The sequence below is a fragment of the Rhipicephalus microplus genome, chromosome X (assembly GCF_043290135.1).
Source record: "Rhipicephalus microplus isolate Deutch F79 chromosome X, USDA_Rmic, whole genome shotgun sequence".
Taxonomy (NCBI): Eukaryota; Metazoa; Arthropoda; class Arachnida; order Ixodida; family Ixodidae; genus Rhipicephalus; species Rhipicephalus microplus.
Window position 1 is genome coordinate 108,170,419 of NC_134710.1, and position 12,195 is coordinate 108,182,613.

Here is a 12,195-nt window from a genome sequence, read left to right on the forward strand (position 1 = left end):
AAGTATTTTTATGCCATCAATTCGACTAGTAGCTTGGTCAACTCAATGTGCCAATTTTGTTGGTAGATCAGGTTTATTTGACTCAAGGAAAGCAATGTTACATTAAATGACATTGCATGCCGAGGACATGACATAGCATTTATTGTTCAACACTAATTTAATCTCCTGTTAGCTCATTCCTCTCTCTCCCCGTTGAAGGGCCGTTTTTTTGTTTGAGAGAAGATGGCAACCCTACTGGGTGAACCAGGCATGCTTGCATGACTTTTTTTTTTTCATTACTATTTGATTTTGGCACATATCTATAGGTGGCAGCAGTAAAGACCAGTTGTTGGCCGGCACCCATGGCATCTACTGTGTTTCTTTGTCCTTGTGTCATTGCACTGACGTTTCCTAAAAAAGTCTGATAAACCGCGGAAATTTTATGTAAATCTCAATACCATTCATATGTCATGTTGAATAGATTCAGCGTTGAGCACGCCAGTGTCAGAGAGGATGCTGCTTGTATTCTTGAACACACACATTTCATAGCGTATTGTTGTTGTTCTCAGTACCACTAGAAACACCTGGGAGAATGAGACGCTTTGGCCATGTTGTGAAGGATGCTGTATTCTTTATCGTGAAACCAACAGACAATTAAGCAAAGGAAAGCATAGGGGACATTGTTTTTAACTTGTGTAATAATTATTGGTTCAGTTTAAAGGAAATAATGTAGATGAAATAGCACTCTTTCTATCCATGAGATTTTCGCTACGGCTATTGTGAATTCGGTAGCAAACTACCAAAGTTGGACAGGTACGGCGGCTCTTAGTAGGGTCATTCCAAGTGAAATGTTTCAGCCCAAAATTTAACCACCAGCGATTGCGAAAAAAATTCAGCTGAAAGGTAACTACGCGAGATTGATTTTAGTGAAGTATTTTTATTCAAAAAATTGTGTGGTCACGTGACTACCCTTCAAATGTGTCGGCGAAAAGGAAAAGTTAAGTGGGAATAAGTTATGCGTGTGAAACCTTCAAACTAGGTATGGTGACACATTTGGTTTTAAAGCATTATGTTGTCACTGTTTTTTCACATGACGGCACAACTAAAACCATATATTACTTCTACGGTTCAGATAGGTTTTGCAAAGAAGCAAGAAAACACCCGAATTCAGGTTATTTTAATAAAAACTACAGCAACCTTCCAGCCGCAAAACTTTTTTTGCTTCTTTACTAGTTGACGTAATATCTGCTAAAAATATTGTAAACATCTGTAAACAAACATTTGTTGAGAAAAATTCTTGCGGTAAAGTAAAGAAAGCTCACACCACCTGACGCGCCCACCCCGCCTCATTTACGCTGTTTCACTGCTCAGCTGTCGACCCCGTCGGGCAGCCTGGTGCGCAACAGCGAGGTGGCATTCCTCGCGAGCTTAGGGTGAAACTCAAGAAAACACACGAAGAAGAAAATATTTATTTTCTCATGTGTGCAGGAATATTTTGGAAGGAAAAAAGCGGAAAGAGGCGGCTCAATAAGTTCCTCAAGGAAGGTCTGGAACATGAACTCGGCGGTGGGGCGGAACAATGATTGGCGTTACTTAAAAAAGCACCACGATGGTACCCACCCTAGCGATGGAGGGGCTTTACTAGGTTTACCTCACCTAGGTTACACAGGTTGTGGTACTCAGGTGAAAATATCTGAAGCGGGAAAGCACCGTGTTGCTAGCAAAGAGCCCTGGCGTAGCTCATACAAGGTCAAAAAAGGTTGTCTGAATTAAGAGAAAATTTGTTTCCAATCGAAAGAATGCCAGGGGAAAGGGCTTTCACAGGTGGATAGCTTGAATTTGGCTTTGTTGGTGCCCGGATACTTGCATTCTCACAGAAAAAAAAGATCAGTAGGTTCCACTTTTTTTTTCAGCATTTTTGAACATGTTTGAAAGGACCAGCCCCGAAAGTCTCTGGTCACCAATGTCTGCAGGAGAATAAAAAAAAATGGTCTTCGGGGGAGTTAGGGAGGATGGGAAAGGAGAAGGTTGGTACCGCTTGGGTGGGGGGGGAGGTGGGGGGGGGGGTGCTACTGCTTCTTTTGCAACCTCCTGCCGACGCCCATGGTAGGGATGGTCGGTACCTCTCATGAATGGTGAATTCCTGGTTGTTACATTCGTGGTGATAATAAAAGTAGTCACTATAAATCCACAGAACCTGATTAGAATTAAATGCAGCCATGTTTTTTTTATTCTTTTCCTTTTGTGAGGAAAAAGCACATAGAAAAGGGGGGGGGGGGGGGGTTAGAAAGTGAGAAAGGCGTTCTTGTTGCTGGTCTTTCAAAACCATTTCTCAACCAGCTTCTAAATATATTCGTCAGATGCTGCTGGAGGGTCGACTCGAGCACGAAAATAGACAGGGACGAAGGAGGCAGAGAAAAAGTGCTCACCTGTGTAATGTCCTGCATTATAAAAAAAAACATGACCTTAAGCAACAAAACATCCCTGCCGGGATTCGAACCCGGGACCTTTGGATTAGAAGTCCAACGCGCTATCCACTGCGCTACAGGGACAAGGTGTGATGCAATGAATTACCAGTTTATTCATTTTTTTCTATTAGCTTGTAAATTAATAAGACATTTCATTTTTGCAAATTCCTTCCCTGCAGCGAATACATGCGCTCTTTGCCGACTTGAATACTATGGGCGGTAGTCCGTGCATTTAGTTGCACCGATCATGCTGATGCAGGTCGATAATTATTTCGCCGTTTTTTATTTTGGCCTCGTACTTTACAGTCCTTCATTCCACTCGCGTTTCATACACGGCTAGCTGTATGCCGACCGCAATCGTTTGTTACCACTGAGTTTAGCTAACACACCTTCGACGCTAATCGGCGAGCGTTCGCACTAAACCGAGGAAAAAAAAGCGCTAGAATAGATAAAAAAAGGTTGGCACTGCACCTTCATTTGTAGTGTTCCATAAAACTACGCAGTAATATCACAGCCAAGATGACAGAGCTACCACGCTAAAGTAGTAATAAAGCCCGATTGAGAGCTAGTACGCGTCTGTCTGATGGAAGCGTGAGTGTGGTGCCTGCGCAATCTGTCGATCGCGACCAGGGACGATCCGGATTATAGACTTCTGCTGCTGCTGCACGGTCATTAGCGCACCCAGGATTTCTCTCTGGGAGGGGAAGGGGGTTGAAACTTGAGATAAAGCTAAAGTACCACATACTAAATAATTATGATAGGTTATATTAATATTATTATTATTATTTATCACGAGACGTCGATGACAATGATCTGAAGTGTTTTTACCGGGAGACCTTGCGCTCGTTCCCCGGCGTTCCCTTGCGTTTCCCCAGCGTGTGTATGCGCCACATCGTCAAAGATATTGACCTTGAAAAACCTTGAGACGGCCAACAAACCGTTAAGCAGTGCACGTACAAAATAAACCAGAAATCGAATGAAACGAGGCGTAACATAGTTCTCAACAGAGATGTCTGGGAAATACTTATTTTTTCTAGCTTTTCAGCTTCGTTTAGTGATTCTGGGGCTGACATGTCGGCTGACTGGCGGTCAAACAGTGCCGTTTAAGAAGAATATGACTTGAGCAAAAAAAAAAAAAAAAAAAGGAACGCAAGAAAGACACACGGCGACACCTGGCGGGGTGTGCCTTTCTTGTGCCTCAATTATTCTGTATTTTGTGTTTTTACCTGAGTAATCAGTAAATGCGATGCAAACAAGCCCCATTGGCAACTTTAGCAGTTAAAGAACTGCAATTGAGGATTTTCTGGATAATGCGAAAAGAACTTCCTTTGAGCCTCGTCCGACTACAAGTATGATAGTGCACCGTAAATATTGAATATAAGCTTTGCGGTATTGATTATAAGGAATATGTACAGCTCAACGCAGCGTACGTGTAGTAAAATTCCCAGCTTACGGATCAACTGCATTGTAACTACGCTTACCGATTCACAATGCCATTCGGGGGCTCAAGTTTAGCGACTCAAGCATCCTCAGTGATGACTACTCGATGAAAGTATCTGACAGCTGTGTGTGCCGAGTAATCGCTTTCTTTTTGGCTGTAATCAAGGATTCTGGTGCTGTTGCTGCATGTCTTCAATCTCAATGCGGAATCTTTTTCGGGAAGTCGGTGAGGATCGTGTTCGACTGGCACTTCAGTGATGCCTGTGGTCTGCTCGGAAGTGCACTGCGTACCTTCGCGCAGCAGACGCAGAGCACAAGTTGTAGCGAGCGAACTGAACGTATGCATGCATGGGTGGCTTTCTTCCGATTTACCACGTGCAAGAAAGAAGGGGTAAAATAAAAGAGAGTCACTCATTGCTTCTGAAAAAAAAAGCAAGAAAATAACTCTGGCAATGTACCTTTCGCAAGTTCCCAAAGCCATTTTTCCTCATTATACCACGGCGTCTTGCTGCTCCCTTCTTCGCAACTGTAAGTTTTGCCGATAGTTATAGCGCGAGAACAGAAGGACGACAAAGAGGCAGCAAGCCTTCGTGTACTTAATTCTTGTCTCGTTATCGTCGTTCTGTTCTCGCGCTATAACTATCGTCACGTCACACCAACCAGCCCAAGCTGCCACACTTGTAGGTTTTGCATGGCAGTCGTGCTTGCTTGGCGCCCCTGCGTGCGGTGCGGGATGGTTGGCGACCATGCTGGCGTATGTACGTGCTTAACCCTTTGAGGGATAATGGGACAGAAACGTCCCACTTTCTCTGAAGAAAACGCAGTCTCTAATAAAAGTGGTCAAACTTGGCGCCAAAAGATTGTGCTTCCATCTATTTTAAGACCTGGGTAATACTTTCTGTGGCAGTTTTGAAGTCGTTTCATAGATGGCGCTAGATACACATTTGAAATCTGTTTTGTTTTGATCGCGGTGTTCCGAGCTTTTGCTCCCGTTGGACTGGATTTACGAGAGTTCAGGATGAATGGTAAGATTTTCCTTTCTTGCCCTTTTAGATATGTGTTTGCCGCATATTTTGGTGCCAATATTTTTGTAATCGAAGTATTTGGAGGCGAGCTACGGCAGTCGATGTCAGCATACTCCAAAAGTTCAGGGACGTTTTACTAGGCCTAACTCACGCAAACTCCTGTTGTTGAGATATGTCTCTGTTTATCAATTTCAGCGGACTCACTTTCACGTGAGGAGGCATTGGAGCTATTCTTCAGCCTGCCCGACGAATCAGACACAAGTGAGGGTGAAGCTGAAAGCAGTGATGATGAGTTCGTGCCGGAGCTCGCGCCACGAGACTCGAGTGGCGACGAAGACGAACCTGGGCCATCAACAGGCAAACGAAACACCTAATTCAAAACTTGAAATTAAATTTGATGATATTTTCCCCTCTAATGCGAAACAACTGCGCCTTCAATATTCAAATATTCGGTTAAAAGATTACTTGACTCATCTGTCCATAAACAACATTATTGCGACGGATGCATCCGTATTGAACGAAAAGGCTGGAATAGGCATCTTCTGTACTTCTCTCGACTGGTCTTTCTCAGTTCGATTACCAGATTACACGCCTATATTCATCGCTGAATTATTCGCTATAATTCTAGCGCTTCGTAAACTTCCTGCAAGCGAATCAGAAGCGGTCATACTTACCGATTCTCTCTCAGTATGCACTGCACTATCTACAGCAAAAAATTTGACATTATTGAGTATGATTAGCAGTTTATTACCAGAAAACCTGAAAAAATTTCACTTGCTACGGATACCCGGCCACTGCGGGATTTATCCGAATGAGATGGCAGACTCGTTAGCCAAAGCATCTTTAAGCGGACCACTCTTACCTATTTTACCTGATTTCGCCTACGTAACAGCACTCAGATATAGAAAGGCTTGTTTGCACAAAGAAATAGAAAAATTATCATTGGATAAAGTCAGAGACTTCGTACATCTAAGATATTGCTGGAACAAACAGTGGTGTGTATCTCGGCAGTTAGAAATTACGAATAGAATTCCTCATCTGAATTACTACCTACATAAAGCTGGACTAACAGCATCTCCGTTGTGTCTCTTTTGCAAGGAATCGGAATCAATAAATCATTTCTTTTTATCCTCCCAACGTTATGCTTATCAAAGGAAAAGATACCTGGTCGAACCAATTGAGAAGCTAGGTTTAAAAATAAACGTGGAACTAATTTTATTCTTCGGAGGGATTACATAAGGTTATAGCCACAAGGAGGTTTTCTCTGCTGTGTGCGAGTACATAAGGGCAACAAAGAGATTACCCTGTTAGCCTATTGTCATTATTTACGGTTACGAGACTATCTGAATGCCTGAATTAGCACACTTGATGATCCTGCCGCCCGGTTCTTGGCCGATCCCCCTTTGTGGGCGAGTGCCAGCAAAGCTGAAGGTTCATCATCATCATCGAACGAAAGAGACGCCGACAAAGAACTTTAATAAACAGGAAAAGAGCCAGCCAGGATTCAATGGAGCCCGATGTCGAAGCAGATGCTGCTGAAGAAGAAATTGGCGAAGAGTGGGGTGAAAGTGAACCAAGTATTTTGGTCGGCAGCCCAAAATTATGGGACCCCGAGTTCACCAAAGAAGCAGTGCCACGCGCAGTAGATTGTTTCGCATTGTATTTTGACGAAGAAGTGATCTAGATGATATTAAAGCACACTAACCGTGCTGGTGCGCAAAGGTACACGACGAAGTGGGCTGTGCTCACAGCAGATGAGCTAAGAGCCTATTTTGGACTGCTTCTGCTGATGAGCGTGTCACCACGACATCGCTTTTACCATTACTGGAGCCGCGATCCACTTTTCAACTCCGAAGAAATCGCCAAAGTGATGTCGTTCCAAGCGTTTCCAGTACATCATGAACTCCCTTCGTGTGAACGACCACAGCAAAGAAAAGAAAAAAGGGGAAGATGGTTACGATAGGCTTGGCAAACTGCGTCCCCTCATTAATAAGCTGAACAGGAGCTTTCAGAAGGAGTATTTGCCATCATCTCATCAGGCCATTGATGAGAGCATGATTCCTTTCAAAGGAAGATCTTCCATGAAGCAGTAGCTTCCAATGAAGCCCATAAAGCGTGGATATAAAGTTTAGTGTAGGGCAGACTCAAGGACAGGCTATTTACTACAATTTCAGGTATATGAAGGAAAGAATGCATCACGACCAGCCATCCAAAGCCTTGGGGAGCATGTCGTGCTTTCCCTCTCAGAGAATGTAAAGCCTGGAACGCAGCTGTTCTTTGATAATTACTTTACGTGCACCAGGCTGATGAAAACTCTCGCCGAGAGGGGCATCCATGCTGCAGCTACTGTCCGTACAAACAGGAAGGATTTGCCTGAGGAACTCAAACGAAGCAATAGGCTAAAGAAAGGAGAGTACCTGTGGTGCGCCAAAGGACAGGTCACAGCTTATCAATGGTACGACACCAAAGATGTCCACCTTTTGTCGAACTTTCATGATCCGACAAAAACTGTGGAAGTGTCACATGGCTCTTCAGTGGCTGTGGTTTGCCTCAAAGCCGTGGCAGACTACAACCTGTGGATGGGAGCGGTTGACAGGTTTGACTAAAAGCGAAATTCCTACACTGCTGACAGACGTTCCGAGAAGTCTTGGTACCACATCTTTTATTTCCTCTTTGACGCCTCTGTTGTCAACGCGTTCATACAGCACAGCGCCAATACTGACATAAGCTACTTGTGGTTTCGTCTTGTGCTGGGACGACAACTGACGAATGGACATACTTTCAGGCACTACGCCAGAACTGCGCCATTCCGAAAAAACAAGCAAGGACAGAAGAATGGACAGAAGATAGTTGGAATCTCGGATGAAATCAGATTCACTGGAAATGACCTTAATCCGAAAAAAGGAGCCTCACGGAGAAGGTGCAGGTGGTGCTCAAAAACTGGAAATGAGGTCCACACAAAGTTCACATGTGGCACTTGCAAGGTGCCCCTCTGTCCCACTTGTTTTGGTGCCTTTCACTCTCTAAGTAGGCACGTAAGTGAAATCGGGAAGTTACCTAAATGAGACAGTGTTGTCCCACTTTTCAACAGCCACCGAATACGCCAATGGGACATATACGTCCCACTTTTTTCTAATAAACTAACCATGCTATCAACCTCAAATCTTTTGCATATCATTTCTAGCGTGTTCAAAAGCTCAAAAAAGCAAAAATAAATTACGTTTGTCTTGGAAAATATAGGCGAACTCACAAAGGGTTAATCGCCATGTGCTTCTGCTGCAGAGCCTCCGCGGTTTGCCGTCGCTTTGACGAACGAGCCGCGCACAAGGCCGCCTTTCTTCTTGCCACTCCAGTGCTCATGGTACGTCCGCTGTCTAGGAGAAAATGCACGACCACCCTTCTTGAGACACCATTTGCCTGCGCAAGCCCCGAAGAAAACAGAAAACACGTGTTTCGAAGCGCCTTCTGATAAACTTTGGGTGGGCATTGTCCATTGTCCCTCTTTAGAGTTCAAAGAGGGGAGGCACGAACCACCCGTCCCCCATCCTCGGCTGCGGGCAACGCATTCGAAGTGTGAGAAGTCGGCGAAACTTTTTTGCTTTTTTTTTTTTTTTTCAGTAGCTGAGTACGCAAGCAGTTCTTCGATCATGTGGTTTCACTTTGAAGACACGTGCGCAGCGTCGTTTCCGGTTTAGAACTGGCCCTAGCTCGTCTTTTATCCCTCGTATTTCGGAGTTCGAGTGTGTGTGGCAGCAGCGATAGTGGACGGGCCACTCATGTTCTTACTATCACCCGACTCAGCCTTCCACGAATGGCACGTCGCCCGAGTTCGCTTCAAACGTGCGCCTCGGGCAACGGACAGTGATATGCTTCTGTCGTGGTGTTGATAGGGGGAATACTGATGCTGCTTTTCTAAGATTGCATCGTTGTGTTTTTGGTTTGAATAAACAATCTTGGGTAACCGTTTTTGGTGAAAGTGCTAAATATATCGTGTTTTTTTTTCTTTTTTTAGTTGTATTCTGCACTGGATTGTGGCTCTTCGCATTACAGTCTTTACTACTGATGTATCGCGGATTTTCGGGTGGTCTGAAGTGAACCGAGGATATCAGTTAGGGTAGGTGTGCTTGCAGTTTTATTTTCAGGTTGCGAGAACATCCAAAAGCGACAATGAGCCTCTGTTTCAAGAGGAACTGAATACTTGTTCAATAAATTTAGATGAGAGAATAAATGCGACTTGAGGTCTCATGAAACAGCAGTCCTTCGGATAAATCTGGTCCTTGAGGAGGTACGGCTACGGTTGGAATGAAATAAAAGCATGTTCCTTGGCATGTTTCATTGTTACATTTGCCGCGGCGACTTGCAGACATGGGCTCAGAGTTCCCGAGAAAGCTTGTATATTTAACAAACTTAATGCATTGTGATGAGGCAAGAAAAAAAAAAGAGTCGCACAATGTATCTGAAAAGGCAAGGGTGCCTGAAATACTTCTTTCCTTTTTTTGTTTCAGAGGATCGATAGTTAACTTGATTTCATCCTGCCAATTTGAATTATACACCGTTTGCACATCAACAGTGACGCTAATTCTAAAGACTTTAAATCTAAAGAGCATTGTAGCGGCGACACGCGTTTGCCTTCGTTGTTACTTCGTGTTTTGAGGAACTCGTTTGTCATGCAAAAAGAATGTTTTTCGGCAAGTTGTGTACTTATTGTTGACAATTTAAAGGAAAACAAGCTACGTGACGCGCACAATTCATGCTCACTATAATGTAAAGTATTTGGGAAAAAGTAACGAAACTGCCACCGGCATCGAAACTGGAAATGGGCACCACGTGTTTCACTTCTATAGCGAGTAAGGCCATTTAATGAGCTTGCCTGTTATTTCTGTAATATTAGCTGCATGACTCTTTATTTGAAGAAAGTTGCACATTTAAAGCAACTTGAGTGGAATGTTATTACTTTGCAGCTTCGTCACATCACACCTTTAGGACCATTAAATCAAGCCTTGTGAGGCCGATAATTTAGTGGTATCTAGGCACTTGAAATCTTAATCTCTAATTGCATTAGGAGCGTCCAAGTGAACCAGGTATTTGCATGTATGCAAGTCAGTGCAGTAGATTTGCCCGTGTGAACCGGATAATGTTATAAACGGTGAACAACGCTGCGAACTCTTGTTCTGAACATACATGTATGAAAGGGAAAGAAGACAACCACCCGTTTGTAGCACGAAGCCACAAGGAAATTCATACGAATTTCTTAGAAAGAAAGCCTCTTAGTTGCCGAAAAATTCGTCCTGGTACGTGGTTCGAACCAGGACCAACACCTATCTGGAGCAGTCTCTCTGCCAATTGAGCTAACCAGGAAGCTAGCATTTGACAGCGCGAGGGTGTACTCCTCGACAACTCGAAGCACATGGACACAAGTATTACAAATGTATGCTTGAAATGTTGCTCATTTTCAACATACATGTAAGTAACATTGCATACCCAGCTGGTTGAGCTGCTAGATGTAATACATTTTGAAGTGACATGCACTGTGCACCGAAGCCAAGTCACGCTGCGAACTCTTGTTCTGAACATACATGTATGAAAGGGAAAGAAGACAACCACCCGTTTGTAGCACGAAGCCACAAGAAAATTCATACGAATTTCTTAGAAAGAAAGCCTCTTAGTTGCCGAAAAATTCGTCCTGGTACGTGTTTCGAACCAGGACCAACACCTATCTGGAGCAGTCTCTCTGCCAAATGAGCTAACTAGGAAGCTAGCATTTGACAGCGCGAGGGTATACTCCTCGACAACTGGAAGCACATGGACACAAGTATTACAAATGTATGCTGCAAATGTTGCTCATTTTCAACATACATGTAAGTAGCATTGCATACCCAGCTGGTTGAGCTGCTAGATGTAACACATTTTGAAGTGACATGCACTGTGCACCGAAGCCAAGTCACGCAGGGCATCGTCATTGCACACAGCCCCTCTTCTTCCAAGAATAAAATAAAAATGGTCAGACTGATGACTCGTGAAAGCACCTTTTTTTTTTTTTGTACAAAGCTGCTTCACTGGAAGTGAGTGCAGCCCAAGCCACAGATACTCTTTCAGTATAAGAGTAGATATGTGAATATGACATAATTAATGGAATAAATCAGGCAATTTTGCCATCAAGCCACTTTTTGGATTGAAACGACAGCAACTTGATAACAAGGCGAGGGGGGGTGTCGACCTCTGGTGGGGGGAATTAAAACCCCTGATTCCCGCCCCCTTCGGTGCACCACTGATGTAGGCGACTCGGCGACAAGGACATTGGGGCATATAAGAGCGGGGTTAGGTCGGCCTCGGGGGGGGGGGGGGGGGTAAACCCTCTACTCCCCTGTCGGTGCACCAATGTACACGGTTACTACTTTCAATTGCGATCAGGCCTGATCGGGATCAAGGCGACCACGATTGTTGCATCGCGATCTGGCTCTGCGTGCCAAGATTGATACTGATTAGTTCGGACCATGTAGCAGCGACCAGGGTTCGCGCGATTTAAAAATTTAGATTTGGATTGGCGCTGATAGCGACGATAAGTGCTCGTGTGACACTGGTATTGCAACGGCATCACACGGGCACTGCTACTTTCATATAACCGCGATCAAAGCCGATCCAGATCCGATAATCGCAATCAAGAAAGGTTCACGGTCCGAACTATGGTGGCTAAAAGGGGAGGTGTGAGCAACGGCGCGCCGGAGACGCAGCTGTCTTTTAGGACGATGCACCGAGGGCTCGCGCAGTCGACAGCAGTGCGATCGCCTCACAGCGTTGTTCAGCAAAAAACCCGGCGACCGTCTGCCGTCCGCACGGACGGCCGAGGAACGCGTTTCTGCAAACGCGTACCCACGCAACCCGTACGCGTGGATGCGTCGTGTCATGGCGATTGGTCGAACGCGCTCACTGCCTCATGCACCCAATTCCATGCAGATTCCCAGAAACATCTGGTCTCAACTTTGCATCGCACACATTCCCCGCAATATGCACCCTGCACACAACATCGGTCGGTGTAGGGCCAGGGGTAGAGCTCTGCTCGAGCACGTCCGTAGCAACCCCACTGATGCAAGCTTTGTGGATGCTGCGCCATATGTCCAACAAGAGGCATTCGCTGTTTCCATCGTCGACTCAAATTCCAGGCTCACTTGCTCCGCCACGGTGCGCACATCGAAGCCCGTGATAGCCGAACAGATTGCAATAGCGCTGGCTATGCTGGATAGTCGCAGAGAGTCAATATACAGTGACTCCAAGGCGGCTATCAA

General features: G+C 44.9%; 1 protein-coding gene, 1 long non-coding RNA gene and 1 other non-coding gene across 19 annotated transcripts in view; 1 reads left to right on the top strand and 2 right to left on the bottom strand.

The window, feature by feature from the left end:
- LOC119176266 (uncharacterized) overlaps positions 1–8,672 on the bottom strand; it is a 30,658-nt gene extending 21,986 nt beyond the window's left edge. For all 5 annotated transcript variants that reach the window (XR_012886929.1, XR_012886928.1, XR_012886927.1 and 2 more), the window contains exon 1: positions 8,163–8,672. This is a non-coding gene — a long non-coding RNA (uncharacterized LOC119176266). The remainder of the gene's footprint in view (positions 1–8,162) is intronic.
- Positions 1–12,195, top strand: part of LOC119176261 (uncharacterized) — a 53,984-nt gene that overhangs the window by 36,881 nt on the left and 4,908 nt on the right. For 7 of the 13 annotated variants that reach the window (XM_075877389.1, XM_075877393.1, XM_075877375.1 and 4 more), the window contains one exon: positions 5,108–5,328. The exons of 1 other annotated variant lie outside the window; for it this stretch is intronic. The gene's annotated coding sequence lies outside the window, so the exon portion shown is untranslated. Of the gene's footprint in view, positions 1–5,107; positions 5,329–8,924; positions 9,241–12,195 lie in introns of those variants that run through there. 5 more of the 13 variants (XM_075877376.1, XM_075877381.1, XM_075877378.1 and 2 more) reach the window with 2 other exon arrangements.
- Positions 2,459–2,531, bottom strand: TRNAR-UCU (transfer RNA arginine (anticodon UCU)). The gene has a single exon. It is a non-coding gene; the product is annotated as a tRNA-Arg (tRNA).